This window comes from Dama dama, chromosome 20 (genome assembly GCF_033118175.1).
Source record: "Dama dama isolate Ldn47 chromosome 20, ASM3311817v1, whole genome shotgun sequence".
NCBI lineage: Eukaryota > Metazoa > Chordata > Mammalia > Artiodactyla > Cervidae > Dama > Dama dama.
Window position 1 is genome coordinate 2,772,394 of NC_083700.1, and position 18,593 is coordinate 2,790,986.

The 18,593-nt window shown below is 37.2% G+C and overlaps 1 protein-coding gene and 1 long non-coding RNA gene across 2 annotated transcripts in view; one reads left to right on the plus strand and one right to left on the minus strand.

The window, feature by feature from the left end:
* POU2F1 (POU class 2 homeobox 1) overlaps nt 1-18,593 on the plus strand; it is a 205,293-nt gene that overhangs the window by 81,030 nt on the left and 105,670 nt on the right. The gene's annotated exons all lie outside the window — the stretch shown is intronic.
* The window catches only part of LOC133040455 (uncharacterized), a 46,920-nt gene that overhangs the window by 18,682 nt on the left and 9,645 nt on the right, over nt 1-18,593 (minus strand). Inside the window, exon 2 of the long non-coding RNA XR_009688964.1 lies at nt 7,029-7,174. This is a non-coding gene — a long non-coding RNA (uncharacterized LOC133040455). The remainder of the gene's footprint in view (nt 1-7,028; nt 7,175-18,593) is intronic.

An 18,593-nucleotide genomic window follows, 5' to 3' on the forward strand; every position in this document is an offset into this window, starting at 1 on the left:
AGTTCCAAGCCAGGTTTTTCACTTTCCACTTTCACCTTCATCAAGGGGCTCTGCAGTTCCTCTTTGCTTTCAGCCATAAGGGTGATGTTATCTGCATATCTGAGGTATTGATATTTCTCCCGGCAATCTTGATTCCAGCTTGTGCTTCATCCAGCATGGGATTTCGCATAACATACTCTGTGTATAAGTTAAATAAGCAGGAGGCAAGAGATAATGGCAAAGGATATGAATTTCTTAGATATGAAACCTGAAAGGTAATATTAAGAACCCCAAATGATGTCACAGAATTTAAACATTTTATCTATTATTTATAATAAACATTATTACATAAATATGTAGTTATTTATAGGTTTTCAACATTAGTAAGGAATCTTAAAATTTTATGAAAATGACCTTTTCTCTTTGTATTAAAATATGTGTATGTTTGTTCCCTTTTAAAAGTAAAAACATTTCTTAGCCTTTACTTAAATTATAGATTTCTAATGTCCTAGCTTTTCATGTCTGATCTTTCTGGCTTCATAGAGCAGAGTACAGGACCCTGTACATAATGATTGACTTTTTTTTTTTTTACTTTTTTATTGTTATTATTTTTGACTGTGCTGGGTTTTGTTGCTTTGCTCAGGCTTTTCTCTTGTTGGGCACATGGAGGCTGCTCTCTGGTTGTGCTGTGCAGACTTTGTCGTTGTGACGGCTTGTCTTGTTCTGGAGGGCAGGCTGTAGGTTTTCAGGCCTCAGTGCTTCCAGCACGCAGCATTGGCAGTGGCAGCGCCCTTGTCCAGTACTTCAGGTGCACAGACTTAGTCACTTCCAGACTTGTGGACTCTTCCTGGACGAGGGGTCAAAGCCGTGTCCCCTGCCTTGGCAGATGGACTCTTATCCACTGCACCACCAAGGAAGTCCATAATTTCTTAAAAGTTTTTTTTTTGAGTGAAGAAATTATTGGATGAATATGTATAAACATTATTTTAAAGTGATCTTTAGAGACTAATGATCAGTAGTTGGTATACTTAAAACGATTAACATGACATCAGTTACTTTTTAAAAAGTGATTTTGTAAATTTCCTTAGAAAATACTTTTGCATTTCTAAAAGAGAAGGTGGTCAATGTGAGGAACACTTATATGTACCAAAAATCAGAAAATGGATCTGAATTTCAGCTGTGCCATCGTTCACAAGAGTATTTCAAAATAAATCATGCAGCCTTGCACACAAGTTCCTAGTATCGAAGGCATTAGATTGATTATTGTTGACATTTCTCTTGTTCTGAAACTCTGTGATTTTCATCCTTTGTTGTTTGTAAGAACCAGGAGAGATAAAGTTTACCTTTATGTTAGATTCAATTCTAAATCTAGTGATCGAAGACAGTGGTACTTAAACCATTCTTGTTAAAGGATAAAGGAAAACTTTTAAAATGTTCAGTGGTAGTATGTACACGCTGATTATGTTAAGATCAGTTGTGCCACTTTTATTTTCTTTAAAGGCCTGTACTTTTCATCTTCCTAATTTCTCTCTAAGTATTGAGATTTTACTACAAAAGAATGGTATATTTATAAGAAGGGGTTCAACTCAAATGGTGAAATGTTTGGAGGTTCATGGCCTCTTTAAGGAGATTTTATGGAGTGGTCTACAATATGATGCTGTTTTGTTTTTTTCTCAAGTTTCGTTTTTTTAGGGTGGGAGGAGGTGCTCGGTGCTTCTCGTTTACATTGAGCATATTCTATTGCATATTAGCTTATTATTGGGGAATTTTTCCAAAGTGAAAATGAAATCTGTTTAATGGTAAATTCAGGCTTAGAATGGAGAATTTTCACAGCCCCGTTTGTCCCCCAGACGGTCTCAGATGGTAGAAGAGTATCTGAGGGACGTTACTTTAGGGGCTCTCGTCCCTTCACGGTGGGCAGAGTGCAGCCCGGCTGACCTGTAGCGGTGCGGCTGGCTTGGAGCTCCTGAGACCCGACATGCCTTTTCCACAGTCCTGCTGTTTTCTCTCACATTCATGTTAGAGAATCGTGTGCATGTATACACACACGTGCACACACACACTCCCAAATATCTCGTTTGACTTGGCTCACATAATTAAGAGATCAGACGCTTTAGAGACGGTAGGACTGGCCTCTGAGTTGCTGTGCCCTCAGGTTCTTTTATTTATGGTTGCAAAACAACTTCCAGCAGCAACCAGGAAACTATGCTTCCTTATTCGTGTCCAGAGGAAGGAGAGTCACCACTTACTGTCTGTATTCAAAGTGAGAGTAACTGTCCCATAAAAGTTCAGGAGCTCTTTCCTTAATTTCGTCGGCCAGATTTGAGTAAAGTTCTTGTATACATACAGTTCATTCCTGAACAAGTCAGTAGCTTGGGAGATTAATCTTTCAGATTAATTTTAGATTAATTTCAGAAATTTAGAAAATTTCAGATTAAAGTTAATCTTTCAGATCTTGCCTTTATCCAAGTGAGAGAGTCGGAATGGCAACCAGCGTGGACCATTAGTATGTAACCTGCAGTCAGGCATCAAAGTCAATGAAATAGATATCACTGGATCAGCTCTGGCCCACTAGTGGCACTTCGGCAGTCACTGGTATAGTCCAAAGTGGACCAAGGATGTGCCCTAAGGAACATCAGTATTTAACAGAGGAGAAGAGGAGCCTGCAAATCAGTTTCCTGCTTATATTTATTCTGTATTGCTGCTTTGATGGAGAATTGTTTTAAAAATTTAAGACAATAATGATGACCTTAGAGTATGTTTTCTTTATATTTCTTTTTCCAAGAGAATGAATTGCTGGCAATATGGTAAGCTTAGAAATTGAGATTTGAATTTATCCCTTAAGTAAAACTTTTCCCTTGAATATTTGAGTAAAAATGTTCTTATAATTTAGGTGTTTCCTAATTTGAGAAACGAAAATAACAAGCAGCAGAAAACAAGTCAAATGTATGTTCTCTTCTGCTTCCTGCCTTGTTTGTAAAGTCAAGAATATGACCTTTGAGTAAATTTCATCGTGCTTCTTATCATAAGACAGATTATAAAATAATTCTTGATGTAGCTAAACATTCTGCTTTGAATTTCCTAGGTTTTTTTCTTTGTAAATTGTGACTGATTGTCAACTCACTTAAAACATGATTTCAAAAGTACATTTTGCAGGTGTAATACTGAAGGTATTGGGCTTCCCTGGTGGACCAGTGGTTAAGAATCCCCCACACAATGTGGGAGGCACTGGTTCATTCCCTGGTCGGGAAGATCCCATGTGCCTTGGAGCAATTAAGCCAGTGCACCACCGCCGTTGAGCCCGTGTGCAGTGGCCCCCGAAGCCGGCACAGACTCGAGCCTGTGCTCTGCAACGGGAGAAGCCAGCCCGATGAGAAGCCTACACATGAGCAGCCGCTGCTCTCCGCAGCTAGAGAAAACCCACTCAAGGCAACAAGGCCCAGCACAGCCAAAAATAAAGCTATTCAAAAATACTGAAGGCATTTAGCAATTTATTTTCAATTATGACCTTCAGAAAACTTCAGTTGGCTTGAATTCATTGATTTTAATGGTATATGGCATGTTTGATTTACCCAGTGGTTTTTCTCCATTGTATCTCTCTGGTTACTTTAAAAACTATCTGGGGTTTTTTTTTGTTTTTTTTTTTTTTAAACTGCTCTCTGTTGTCTTAAAGGAAATAGAGAAGGAATTACAAATACGTATACAGAAATTAATGGAAAAATGAAAAGAATATTTTGTAGTGTATAAACTGTAATGTGTTAGATACTAAGGAAAAACTGCATCCATGTATGTTTCCTTTTTTGGGGGGCGGGTGCTGTTCTGGGTCTTCATTGCTGTGTGAGGACTTTCTCTAGTTGCAGTGAGCGGGGGCTACTCTCTTCTTGGACATCTCATTGAGGTGGCTTGTCCCCTCTGTTGGCAGGCAGATTATTAACCACTGGATCACCAATGGATACATACATGGATGTCTCTCCATGTATGTTTCTTAAAAAAATTTTTTTTTTTTTTTTTACAAGTACAGCCATCCCTTAGCACTGGGGAAATTGGTTTCATGACCCTCATGGATACCAAAACCCAAGTGTGCTGAAGTCCCTTGTATAGGAAGGCATAGAATTTGTGTATCTCCTGTATAGTACTTTAAATCACCTTTTGATTACTTATAATACTTAATACAATATAAAGGCTGCATAAATAGTTGTGAATATAATGCAGATGCCCTGTAAATAGTTGCCAGCATGTGGCAAATTCAGGTTTTGCTTTTTGAAACTTTCTGGGTTTTTTTTTTTTTTTTAAAGTATTTTTGATTTACATGGATTGATTGAATCCTTGGATGCAGAACCCATAGATATGGAGGGCCAATTTTAGTGAAGAATGTTAAAATTTATGACTCAAACTTTCAGGCTCATCCCTACATACATGATTGATGTATTGGAAAAAAATATTATTCTCTTTTACTGTAAAGTAATAAATGGTTAGATTGTTGCCCTGTGTGTGGTTTCATTAATGTTGTACTAATTTATGCCAGTTATACTAATTAGTCATGTCGTACTAATTCAGACAAAGCTATGAAGTAGAGGTAGGAGTAAATAAGAGTCAATGTCTGTACCAGCTCTTCATCCATTAGGGCTGCTTGAACCTACTGTTCAGGGTTCTGAGCCCTTGTGGCAAAGAATGTGATGGTCAGTCAGTGACAGTAAATGTACACACCTGTGTGTACGAAATACTGACCTTTCTTATTTCCTGAAGACAAAATGTAGTCTTGCACCTTTTCCCAGAATTCAGTGATAACAGTCTATATTGATGTATGCCCATCATCTATGTGAGTGTGTTTTCAGCCAATTGAAGTAGATGCTTGTAAATTTGGAAGGAGGTTAATGTCAGATTTGGGGGTCTTTTTTAAAGTTAATGAAGTATACCCTTAAAATATGAAGTAGGCTGTTGAGCTTCACGAAGGACCACCCCCTTATAATACATAGTCCAAGAGTCTTCTGATTGACCTCCATGTTTCTGAAGTAACTGCTGATGCTGGTATCCCTATTCTGTAGATGAGGAAGTAGGCACAAGTGAGATACCTGTTTCCAGTCACTTTGTGTTTAAGCAGCTAACCGTTCCAGTGTTCCCCACTGATGTCACTGTTCCCCCTTAAAGCCTTAGGTCATTTTATACAGCTTGCTCAGTCTTGCCCTTTTCTCTTTTTGTGTTCATAGACTGGGAAAGTGAGAAGAGCTTTCCTGCCTTTTTAGTTACCAAACCGCTCTCAGGTTTCAGTGACTCAGTTCAAAGAAAGAAGGCAGTCTTTCTATGCCTGGTAAATATTTTATGCTAACAAAAGCTATGAATTTAGTGGCCTGTGATAAATCCAGGTGTTATGATGATTACCTTTAAGTTTGCAGAATGACTATAAAAATGACTCAATATATTACAGTTCATTTTTAACTCTGAAATTTGTTTGATATTTATTGATATGATACTTAACGCTTAGCATGCCTGTGTCCTACCCAGCAATGGAAAACAGTTTAGGATTGGCCCTACTACTTAGATTTGGCTCTAATTTCTCTTGAAAAAGTTGTGAAATTAATGTAAATAGGTACATGTTAAATCTCATTTTTATTGTGATAATATAACATTAGTAATAATACCTATGTGGTAGTTTAATAGAAGTGCTTTGTAGTTTTATACAATTAATCTAGTAATCAAAATATTATAACTTAGATTTTACCATTTTACAAATGACCTAAGTGAATATTAGATTGATGAAGTAACTTTTTTAAGGAAGTTCAGTTAGCCAGTGTGGAGCTAAGATCAGAATCTAGACTCCTAATCTAGTGCCTTTTAAAAATTCTTATTTTTTTAAGTACCTTAAATATAAATTAACTTGCTTAAGGGAATAAAAAACCATAATGACATTTCATGTGAATTTCCCTTTTGTATAACTTAATATAGCAACAGAGAAAATAGTTTTATTTATTCTACATTAAATACTTTGTCTATTAATAGCAATATTAGAACAATTAATTAACTACTAGGTGCCATTGAAGCTTTTAGATATGTTTTGTTCAAATCTGAGGAGAACCCTTGGGAGTATTATTGTACCTGTTTTACAGATGAGGGAACTGAGGCTTAGAAAGAGTCATAGTTTAGAATTTTAGAGTTCTAGAACTGGAGTTTAAACATACTTTCCTCTGCTTTCAAAGCCTATTACTAAACTGTGAAGCCTGTTTATTTTTTAAATTAAAATTTAATCATAAATCCAACCCATTCCTTATTAACTGATACTGATTATGGAATTATTTCCTCTTAACTCATCCATCCCCAAATTTTACCACTTTAAAGACATGTTGAAGTAGTGTGGAGAAACCATAAAATTGTATCTGTAGGCCTTATACCCCCTCAAAAAATATATAATGTGGTCAGTCATGTCTGACTCTTTGCAACCCCTTGGACTGTAGCCGGCCAGGCTCCTCTGTCAATGGGCTTCTCCAGGCAAGAATACTGGAGTGGGTAGCCATTTCCTTCTCCAATATATAATATTTGTATATTATAAATACGTTTAAACTAATTTGAGCAAGTCCATATGTATATTTTGTGTGATTGAAAGTTTGTCTCCATGTTTCTACTTATTATAGTTGATCATCAAGCAATGATTACCTTCCTAAAATATTTTTAAAGTGGACCTTTCAAAATTAGTTAAGAGGAGAACAAGATAGTGGAGGAGTAGATGGACGTGGATTACATCTCTTCTCCACGGATGTGTCAGGAATATACCTTCAGACACAGAAGTGCGTGCAGAAAACCAGCTGAGAGCAGACAGGAGTACCTGACCAGAGGCAAAGAATATATAGAACCACACAAAACTCACTAGGATGAAAGAACTAGGGAGTAAAACATGAGTGTTAGTAGGAGTGGACCTGCCTTCAGCGGGTGGGGGAACACATCAGGGCAGTTGTCTGAGTCAGAGGAGAAACATTTAAGGCTGAGAGTGAAATAGCTGATCTGCAGCAGCATAAATGGAATGAGAGTCAGACATCCCTTGCTGCAGCCATACGTACCCCGGACAGGAGCTGATCCTCTGGAAGGCTCAGCAGCTGGGAGCTGGAGTTTGGGGATTGTGGAGCAATCCCAGGGCGAGGGATGCTGTTGACTGCAGAGAGACAGATGGCGGGGATGTGAGAGAGGAGACCGTGGTGGGAAATGCCTGTGGAGGAAAGCCAGGAAGCCGTGGAAGCAAGGTGATACAGCTGAGTATTGTAGCGTGTGGAGCCATCTCCATAGCCTCTCTCTCCCCACACATCAGCGTCTGCAGCTGAAGAATAGAGAGGCTGGCCCATCAAACGCCTGACACCCTGAACTACAGATAGGACCCCACCTAGGGGGCCCCTTTAAGTGACTGATGCACCAGTCTGCAGAGTAGGGCCCCAGGCAAGGGAGCCCCCTAAGTGCCTGAATGGGCGGAGCTACAGAGACAGACTGGCCACAGAGGCCTTCTGATCACCAGCTACAACAGGCTTGGAAAAAAGACTCTGATAGGGCCATAACTCCTGTGGCAGAGGCAGTCCAGGTCCCTGCACACTTTGTGCTGCCAGGCACTAAGAAATCCAATTAAGCTTTTGAGCTTTTTTTTCCTTCCCCCTCAGTCATATTTTTTATTGTTGTCATATACCTCTGCCTCTACATTGGGCTTTTGCAGTTCAGCGGAGTTTTCCTCTTTTTTTTCCCTTTTCTTTTTTTTAAATTTTTTAAGCCTATTGTTATTTTTTCTACACTTATTCCTTTGTTTGCTTTTCCTACTGTTCTTTTCCCCTTGCAGTTATCTTTAACATATATAATCTTTATCTACCTCTGTTTAACTTTGCATATCTATTCTTTGTTTCTTTTCTTTCTCTCCTTTCCTCTCAACATATTTGTTAGTTTTATTTTCATTGTTTTGTTCCCCACTTGGCACCTTGCTTTAGTTTGTTTTCCAGTTTGTGCTTTAGTTAGTTTTGTTCTTAACTGGTAAATATAATTTTTTATTTGCTTTGTTCACCAGGTCAATCTACTGTACTTTATTTTTGTTGGACTGTTTTCACTTTGCTTGTGGGTATATATGTATGTGTGTATATTCCATTATTTTTATTATTATTTGTCTGATTTTATAATTGCCATTTGTCTGGGGTTCATCTTTGGTTTCCCATTTTTGGATATTTGTTTTGGTCTCACTTAATGCCATAACAGACCCACTTGTTGGTCAAGCCCTGAGCCTTTGGAGTAGGAGCACTGACTTCAAGACCCTAGACTACCAGAAAACTAACCCTAGGGAGTATCAAATAGTGAGAACTCACACAAAGGAAACCACTTGAATAAAAGACCTGGCATCACCCAACCACCAGTAGCACCCTGTGCAGGATGCCTCACTAAACAACAAACAAAACAAAAATACAAACCCAATCATCAACAGACATGATTAACACCTCACTCAGCCTTGCCCAGCAGAGGAAAAACAAACAAATAAGCAAAAACCAGCACAAATCTCACCACATATGAAGTTCACACAAACCACTGGACCAACCGTAGGAGGGCAGAAACCAAATAGAAGAAAGAATTCAGCCTTCTTCAAGGAAAGAATTCAACTTTCCTTGAAGCCTGGGAAAAGGAGACCTCAAACACAAAAACATTTTTAAAAAAATAATGAAAAGACAGAGAAATGCTAAACAAATGAAGGAACAAACTAGAAATACAGATGTACAAATAAATGAAGAGGAAATAGGCAAACTACCTGAAAGAGAATTCAGAATAATGATGGTAAAGATGATCAAAAACCTTGAAAACAAGATGGAGAAAATGCAAGAATCAATTAACAAAGACGCAGAAGAATTAAAGAATAAACATACAGAGACAACACAGTTACTGAAATTAAAAATACTCTAGAAGGAATCAATAGCAGAATATCTGAAGCAGAAGAATGAATCAATGAGCTGGAAGATAAAATCGTGGAAATAACTTCTGAAGAGCAGGATAAACTAAAAAAGAATGAAAAGAACTGAGGACAGTCTCAGAGACCTCTGGGACCATATCAAAGGTGCCAACTTTCGAATTATAGGTATCCTAGAAGAAGAAGAGAAAAAGAAAGGGTATGAGAAAATTTTTGAAGAGATTAGAGTTGAAAATTTCCCCAACATGGAAAAGGAAATAGTCAAGTGCAAGAGGCACAAAGAGTCCCCTACAGGATAAACCCAAGGAGAAACATGCCAAGACATGTACTAATCAGCTGTTGAAGACGAAACACAAAGAAAGAATATGAAAAGCAGCAAGGGAGAAACAACAGATAACATACAAGGGAAACCCCATACACTTAACAGCTGATCTTTCGGCAGAAACTCTTCAGGCAAGAAGGGAATGGCAGGATATACTTAAAGTACTGAAAGGTAAAAATCTACAACCAAGATTACTGTACCTGGCAAGGATCTCATTCAAAATTGATGGAGAAATAAAAAGCTTTTCAGACAAGCAGAAGTTAAGAGAATTCAGTACCACCAAACCAGCTTTATGACAAATGTTAAAGGGACTTATATAGTCAAGAAATACAAGAGAAGAAAAAAGACTTACAAAATCAACCCCAAACAATTAAGAAAATGGCATAGGAACATATATACCAATAATTACTTAAATGTAAATGGATTAAATTGGCCAACCAAAAGACACAGACTGGCTGAATGGATACAAAAACAAGACCCATATATATGCTGTCTACAAGAAGCCTACTTCATACCTAAAGACACATATAGACTGAAAGTGAGAGGATGGAAAAATACATTCCATGCAAATGGGAAGCAACAGAAAGCTGGACTAGCAATCCTCATATCAGACAAAATAGACCTGAAAGTAAAGATTACAAGAGATAAGGCAGGACACTACATAATGATCAAGGGATCAATCCAAGAGGAAGTCACAACAATTGTAAATGTCTATGCACCCAACATAGGAGATCTCAATACATAAGACAAACACTAACAGACATAAAAGGAGAAATTGACAGTAATGTAATAATAGTAGGAGACTTTTAACACCCTACTCACACCAAAGGACACATCATCAAAAAAGAAAATTAATAAGGAAACACAAGTCTTAAATGATAGGTGATATGGATCTCATTGATATTTTTCAGGACATTCCACCCAAATGCAGAAGAATACACCTTCTCAAGTGCACATGGACCATTCTTCAGGACAGACCACATCCTGGGTCACAAATCAAACTTCGGTAAATTTAAGAAAATTGAAATTGTATCATGCATCTTCTCTGACCACAAAGCTATGAGACTAGGTATCAATTACAAGAAAAAAAAACTGTAAGAAAAACAAAGACATGGAGATTAAACAACACGTGTCTGAATAACCAACAGGTTACTGAAGAAATCAAAAGGGAAATCAGAAAATTTCTAGAAACAAATGACAATGAAAACAAGACAACTCAAAACCTATGGGATGCAGCAAAAGCAGTTCTAAGAGTGAAGTTTATAGCAATACAATCCCACCTCAAGAAACAAGAAAAACATCGAATAGACAACCTAACTTTACACCTAAAACAACTGGAAAAAGAACAACAACAAAAAACCCCCCACAAAATTAGCAGAAGAAAAGAAATTATAAAGATCCAAGCAGAAACAAATGGAAAGAAATGAAAGAAACAATAGTAAAGATTAATAAAACTAAAAGCTGGTTCTTTGAAAAGGTAAACAAAATTGACAGACCTTTAGCCAGACTCATCAAGAACAAAAGAGAGAAGAATCAAGTCAACAAAATTAGAAATGAAAAAGGAGAGGTTACAACAGACAATGCAGAAATACAAATGATATTAAGAGACTGTTATAAGAGACAACTATATAGCAATGAAGTCTAAAACCTGGAAAAAATGGACAGATTCTTAGAAAAGTTCAATCTTCCAAGACTGAACCAGAAAGAAATAGAAATTACGTACAAGCACTGAAATTGAAGCTGTGATCAAAAATCTCCCGAAAAACAAAAGCCAGGGACCAGATGGCTTCACAGGAGAATTCTGTCAAGCATTTAGAGAAGAGCTAACGCCTATCCTAAGAATCTTTCAAAAAAATTGCAGAGGAAGGAACGCTTCCAAACTCATTCTACGAGGCCACCATAACCCTGATACCAAAACCAGACAAAGACAACACAATAAAAGAAAATGACAGGCCAATATCACTGATGAACACAGATGCAAAAATCCTCAGCAAAATTTTAGCAAACAGAGTTCAGCAACACATCAAAAAGCTCATAACACTATAATCAACTTGGGTTTATTCCAGGGATGCAAGGATTCTTCAATATACGCAAATCAATCAATGTGATACACCATATTAACAAATTGAAAGATAAAAACCATATGATTTTCTCAATAGATGCGGGAAAAGCCTTTAACAAAATTCAGCACCTATTTATGATTAAAACTCTTCAAAAAATGGGTATAGAAGGAACCTACCTCAACATAGTAAAGGCCAGATATAATAAGCCTATGGCAAACATTATCCTCAATGGTGAAAAACTGAAAGCATTCCCTCTAAGATCAGGAACAAGACAAGGGTGTCCACTTTCACCACTATTACTCAACATAGTTCTGAAAAGTCCAACCTATAGCAGTGAGAGAAGAAAAAGAAATGAAAGGAACCCAGATTAGAAAAGAAGTAAGCTCTCACTGTTTGCAGATGACATGTTACTGTTCATAGAAAACCCTAAAGGTAGTATCAGAAAATTACTAGAGCTAATCAGTGAATTTGGCAAAGTTGCAGGATACAAAATCAATACACAGAAATCACTTGCACTTGTATATATGAACAGTGAAAAAATCAGAGAAATTAAGGAATCAATCCCATTCACCATTGCAACAAAAAGAATTAAATGTCTAGGAATAAACTTACCTAAGGAGACAAAAGAACTGTACACAGAAAATTATAAGACACTAATGAAAGAAATCAAAGATGACATAAACAGATGGAGAGGTATTCCATGTTCCTGGGTAGGAGGAATCAATATTGTGAAAATGACTATACTACCAAATGCAATGTACAGATTCAATGCAATCCCTATCAAATTACCAATGGCATTCTTCACAGAACTAGAACAGAAAATTTCAAAATTCATATGGAAGCATAAAAAACCCCAAATAGCCAAACCAGTCTTGAGAATGAAGAATGGAGCTGGAGGAATCAACCTTCCTGACCTCAGATTATACTACAAAGGCTACAGTCATCAAGACAGTATGGTACTGGCACAAAAACAGAAATATAGATCAATGGAACAAGATAGAAAGCACAGAAATAAACCCATGCCCCTACGGGTACCTTATTTTTGGCAAAGGAAGCAAGAATATGCAATGGGGCAAAGACAGCCTCTTCAATATATGGTGCTGGGAAAAGTGGACAGTTACACATAAAAGAATGAAATTAGAACACTTACTAACACCATACACAAAGATAAACTCAAAATAGATTAAAGACCTAAGTGTAAGACCAGAAACTATGAAACTCTGAGAGGAAAACATAGGCAGAACACTTGATGACATAAATCAAAGCAAGATTCTTTATGACCCACCTGTTAGAGTAATGGAAATAAAAACAAAAGTAAACAAGTGGGACCTGATTAAACTTAAAGGCTTTTGCACAGCACAGGAACCTATAAGCAAAGTGAAAAGACAACTCTCAGAATGAGAGAAAATAATAGCAAGTGAAACAACTGACAAAGGATTAATTTCCAAAATATACAAGCAGTTCATACAACTGAATACCAGAAAAACAAACAACCCAATCAAAAAGTGGGAAAAAAACCTAAACAGACATTTCTCCAAAGAAGACATACAGATGGCTAACAAACACATGAAAAGATGCTCAACATCACTCATTATTAGAGAAATGCAAATCAAAACCACAATGAGATATCACCTCACACCAGTGAGAATGGCTGTCCTCTAAAAGTCCATTATACAGAGTGAAGTAAGCCAGAAAGATAAAGAACATTACAGCATACTAACACATATATATGGAATTTAGAAAGATGGTAACGATAACCCTATATGCAAAACAGAAAAAGAGACACAGAAGTACAGAACAGACTTTTGAACTCTGTGGGAGAAAGTGAGGGTGGGATGTTTCGAAAGAACAGCATGTATATTATCTATGGTGAAACAGATCACCAGCCCAGGTGGGATGCATGAGACAAGTGCTCCGGCCTGGTGCACTGGGAAGACCCAGAGGAATCGGGTGGAGAGGGAGGTGGGAGGGGGGATCGGGATGGGGAATACGTGTAACTCTATGGCTGATTCATATCAATGTATGACAAAACCCACTGAAATGTTGTGAAGTAATTAGCCTCCAACTAATAAAAATAAATAAATAAATAAATAAAAGTCTACAAATAATAAGTGCTAGAGAGGGTGTGGAGAAAAGGGAATGCTCCTGCACTGTTGGTGGGAATGTAAGTTGATACAGCCACTGTGAGAGACAGTATGGAGGTTCCTTAAAAACCTAGGAATAAAACCACCATATAACAGAGCAATCCCACTCCTAGGTATATACCCTGAGGAAACCAAAATTGTAAGAGACACATGTATCCCACTGTTCACTGCAGCACTATTTACAATAGCTAGAACATGGAAGCAACCTAGATGTCCATTGACAGATGAATGGATAAAGAAGTTTTGGTACATATACACAGTGATATTACTCAGCCATAAAGACAAACATATTTGAGTCAGTTCTAATGAGGTGGATGAACCTAGAACCTATTATAGAGAGTGAAGTGAGTGAGAAAGAGAAAGATAAATACCGTATTCTAACGCTTATATACAGAATCTAGAAAAATGGTACTGAAGAATTTACTTACAGGGTAGCAATGGAGAAACAGACATAGAGAATAGACTTACGGACATGGGGAGAAGGAGGAGAGGGCGAGATATATGGAAAGAGTAACATGGAAACTTACATCACCATATGTAAAATAGATAGCCAAGGGGAATTTGCTGTATGTCTCAGGAAACTCAAACAGGGGCTCTGTGTCAACCTAGAGGGGTGGGGTGGGGCGGGAGATGGGAGGGAGCTTCAAAAGGGAGGGGATGTACGCATACCTATGGCTGATTCATGTTGAGCTTTGACAGAAAACAGAAAATTCTGTAAAGCAATTATCCTTCAATTAAAAAGAATATCACTCAACCTAAAAAAAAGGGCTAAGATTCCATTAATGAAAAAATATCGATATTATAGCAAAGAGTACTACTCAGAAATTAAGACATTTCAGGTGTCTGACTAGCTTTGGGATAAACAAAAGCTTATTATCTTAAATGAAACTATAATGATAAAAGTTTAAAGAAAATACTTCTTCTTTAGTAAAATACCTAGAATACCAGAGTTTCTCAAACTAGGAGTATCTTTGCTTGTCTTAGCTGACTTATCCTTTGAAACTCACTTTTCCTCAGGAATCTTTCACCAAATTACTGCCACAGCCTGCCTGGCCAAAAGAGAGTGGGGGTTGTACGATGTAGACAATGAGATATAAAGAAATATTTTTTTTTTTTAGTTGCACATGTTACATAATTGGGGCTTCCCAGGTGGCTCAGTGGTAAAGAATTCACCTGCCAGTGCAGGAGACATGGCTCTGTCACTGGATGGGGAAGATCCCCTGGAACACGAAATGGCAACCCATTCCAGTATTCCTGCCTGCAAAATTGCGTGGACAGAGGAGGCTGGTGGGCTGCAGTCCCTGGGGTCACAACGAATCAGACCCAGTGGGGTGACCGAGCACACAGGCACACATAGCTGTTTTATTCCTGGTGGTGTGGAGATCTTATAGGATAGGATTGTAATTTATGTGCATTTTAATCTCTACTGTTCAAAATGAGCAATAATATAAGTTAGATTGGTACCTTTCTGTTCTAGCTGGAACTTGTGAAGGTGGAAGAAATTTATTGATACAGTGACATTATGATGAGATTACAGAGTTATGTAACTACCCTAAATATTACTTGCAGCTACTCATCATCTGCTGAGTAAGGGGAGGGAGGTGAGGTAGGGCTGGGGCAGCTGACATATATTAAATTCCTACTCTGTTGGGCATGTGCTACACATATCTACATGTATGCTTTCACTTATAATATGTAGGTAAATGTAACAGTACAGGAAGTAGAGCAAAGACAAGAAGCACTGTTTACAAACATATCTTTTTTTTGTATAGACGGTCAGCTTTTTAAACTTTTCGTATTCTTCTGTCATCCACTTTTGGCCAACCACACCCTTTGTTTCCAGCTCTCTGGGTCACGGCTACCTGGGATTGCTGTATAGTGCTCATGTGGCCAGACAGCCATTTAGTGGGGATTTTAAGTTCTCAGACTATAGTTAACAGTAGTGTATTATATACTTTAAATTTTGCCAAGAGGGTAGATCTTACTTACGTGCTCTTGCCACAAAAACATTTTTAATTAAAAACAAAGTGGGGTGGGAGACACAAAAGGAAACTTTTATAGGTGATGAATAAGTTTATGGCTTTAATTGTAGTCTCACAGATGTATATTTATCTCCAAACTTACTGAGTTTGTACACATTAAATATATACAGCCTTTTGTGTCAATCATATTGCAATAAACTGGTTTTTAAAAAACTTTTTAAAGGGAAAATTTATACTTTTAAGGAATGTTGAAGATTAAAATAGAAAAAATCTTTAGTATATATTGAATATTTATTAGAATATTAAAATAATCCTGTTATTTTTATAATTCCTGATTATTGTCAAAATAACTAACATTCTCATTGTAAGAACAGCCTTGGGAGACAGCATGATTATTCCCATTTTTCAGATGAGACAGTTAAGGTTCAAATGTTGTGTTAAGTTTCCTAGGGATGCTATAACAAAGTACCATACATCAGGTGCCTCAAACAACAGCAATTTATCTTCTCATAGTCATGGAGGCTAAAAATTTAGGATTAAGGTTTTGTCACTGTTCGTTCCTTCTGAAGGTTGTGAGGGAGAATCTGTTACATGCCCTTCTTCCTGTCTTCCCTTTGTGTGTATCTGCCTCTGTATTTAAATTTTCCTCTTTTGTAAAGACAGCAATAGTATTGGACTGGAGCTCACCCTGGTGACATCATCTTAACTTGATCATCTCCAAAGACCCTATTTCCACAGAAGGCCACATTCACATATCCTGGGATTAGGCCTTTAGCATCTTTGGGGAAGACACAATTCACCCATAAAGGATATGAAGTCATTTGATTAGGGTCTCTTAAGTAGGAAAAGTTAGACATAGTGCATTGTACAGCCACTGAAATAGTAATTTTAAAAGAATATGAAATATATCTGTAATACCACATTGAAAATTCAACTATACTTCAATTTTAATAAAGTAAAATTCACTTTATAATATTTTCTTATGCCTGGGTAGATTTTATTTAAAATTAACTGAGTTTCTAAAATATTTAATAGCATTTTTGGTTGTACTGTATTTCAAATTCTTTTTCTTTCGTTGGATGATAAATAAGTGCTGTGACACCAGCTGTGGAAAGTTGTCCAATACTCAGTGCTTAGATCTGAGTTTAAATCCATTAATTTAACTAATTAAGTTAACTACAAATTAACTACCATTAATTCAGTGTAAAGCTTTAAAATGTCAACTCCTCCACCGTATTTTGAGATGCCCATCAGAATACTGTTTATTTCAGGTGCACTCTGATACTAGATTATCTGTACATTTCACACTCTGGAAGAATTATGGTTTCACCTGTGTTAATATGCATCTTGTGATCAGAGATTTCTGAAGATTGGAGAGAGCAAGAGTCTACTAGGATAATAAAACAGTGTGTGGTAATATGTTGATCTCTTCCTCCTCTACCCCCCAAATCTCTGCTGTATCTTCCTTTTTCTTGTAAAATGATTTTAGACTTACAGAAATGTTGAAAAATAGTACAGATAACTTTTTCCCTGAACCTTTGGAGAGTAAGCTGCTGACTTGATGCCCTATCATTCCCAGATACTTCAGTATATATAATTGCTGCAAATAAGGACATTCTTCTGCATAACTTTGATGCAAACATAAAACTCAGGAAATTCACAATAATACATTGCCACCAACTAATCCATAGACCATATTCAAATATTTTTACCCTTAGATATGCTCTTCATAGCAAAAGAATTCAATCCAAGATCCTGCTTTGCATTTAGTTGTCATATCTCTTTAGTATTCTTCCATCTGGAATAGTTCATTAGTCTTTCCTTGATCTCTCAGCACAGTGACACTTTGGAAGAATATGTTTTGTGGAATGTGTTTGAATTGGAGCTTTTGTGATAGTTCCTCATGACTAGATTCAAGTTATGTGTCTATGGCAGGAATATCACAGAAGTGAAGTGTTCTCATTTTTTAGAGGGGTGAAGGTTTGATTTGTCCCTTGACTGGTGATACTCACTTTGATCACTCAATTAAGGTGGTGTTTACCAAGCTTCTTTACTGCAAGGTACACTTCTTCCCTTTGTAATTAATATTTATTTTGTGGACTCTTTGCAATCTCATGGATTGTAGCCCACCAAGTCCTCTGTCCATGGAATTCTCCAGGCAAGAATACTGGAGTGGGTTGCCATGCCCTCCTGCAGGGGATCTTCCCAAGCCAGGGATCCAACCTGTCTCTTAAGTCTCTTGCATTGGCAGGAAGGTTGCTTACCACTAGCGCTACCTGAGAAGTTTTATATTTTGTGTGCAAATTGTAAATTCTTGTCATCAAATTTTCACCCACTAAATTTAGCATTGGTTGTTTCTTGACTGAATTTACTACTATTAGGTTGGTGCAAAAGTAATTTTGGTTTTACATTGTTAAACTTTGCCATTTCATATTGGAATGCATTCTTAAATGAGATTATTTTATACATTATTTTAATGCATATTTCCTGCTTAGTTTTTTTACTCCTATAACTTATTACCTGCTGATTATTTTATATTTATTTTAGACTATAGAAATGGTGTTAGACAAAAGGCAGATTTTAGTGTTTTTTTTATTTGAGTTCAAAATGGGTCATAAAGCAATAGAGACAACTCGAAACATCAACACCGCATTTGGCTCAAGAACTGCTAATGAGCATACAGTGCAGTGTTTCTTCAAGAAGTTTTGCAAAGGAGACAAGAGCCTTGAAGATAAGGAGCATGGTGGCCGGGCATCGAAAGTGGACAATGGACAACTGAGAGCAGTCATCGAAGCTGATCCTCTTATGACTACAGAAGTTGCTGAAGATTCCATGTCGACCGTTTTATGGTCATTTGGTATTTCAAGCAAATTGGAAAGGTGAAGTTTGATAAGTGGATATCTCATGAGCTGACTGAAAATCAAAAAAATATTGTCATTTTGAACTGTCTTCTCTTATTCCATGCAACAACAGCGAACCATTTCTCAATTGGATTGTGACGTGTGACGAAAAGTGGATTGTATACCAAATTGGCGATGACCAGCTCAGTGGTTGGGCCGAGAAAAGCTCCAAAGCACTTCCCCAAACCAAACTTGTGCCAAAAATAGGTCATGGTCACTGTTTGGTGGTCTTCCTGCCAGTCTGATCTTTCTGAATCCTGGCAAAACCATTACATCTGAGAAGCAGGCTCAG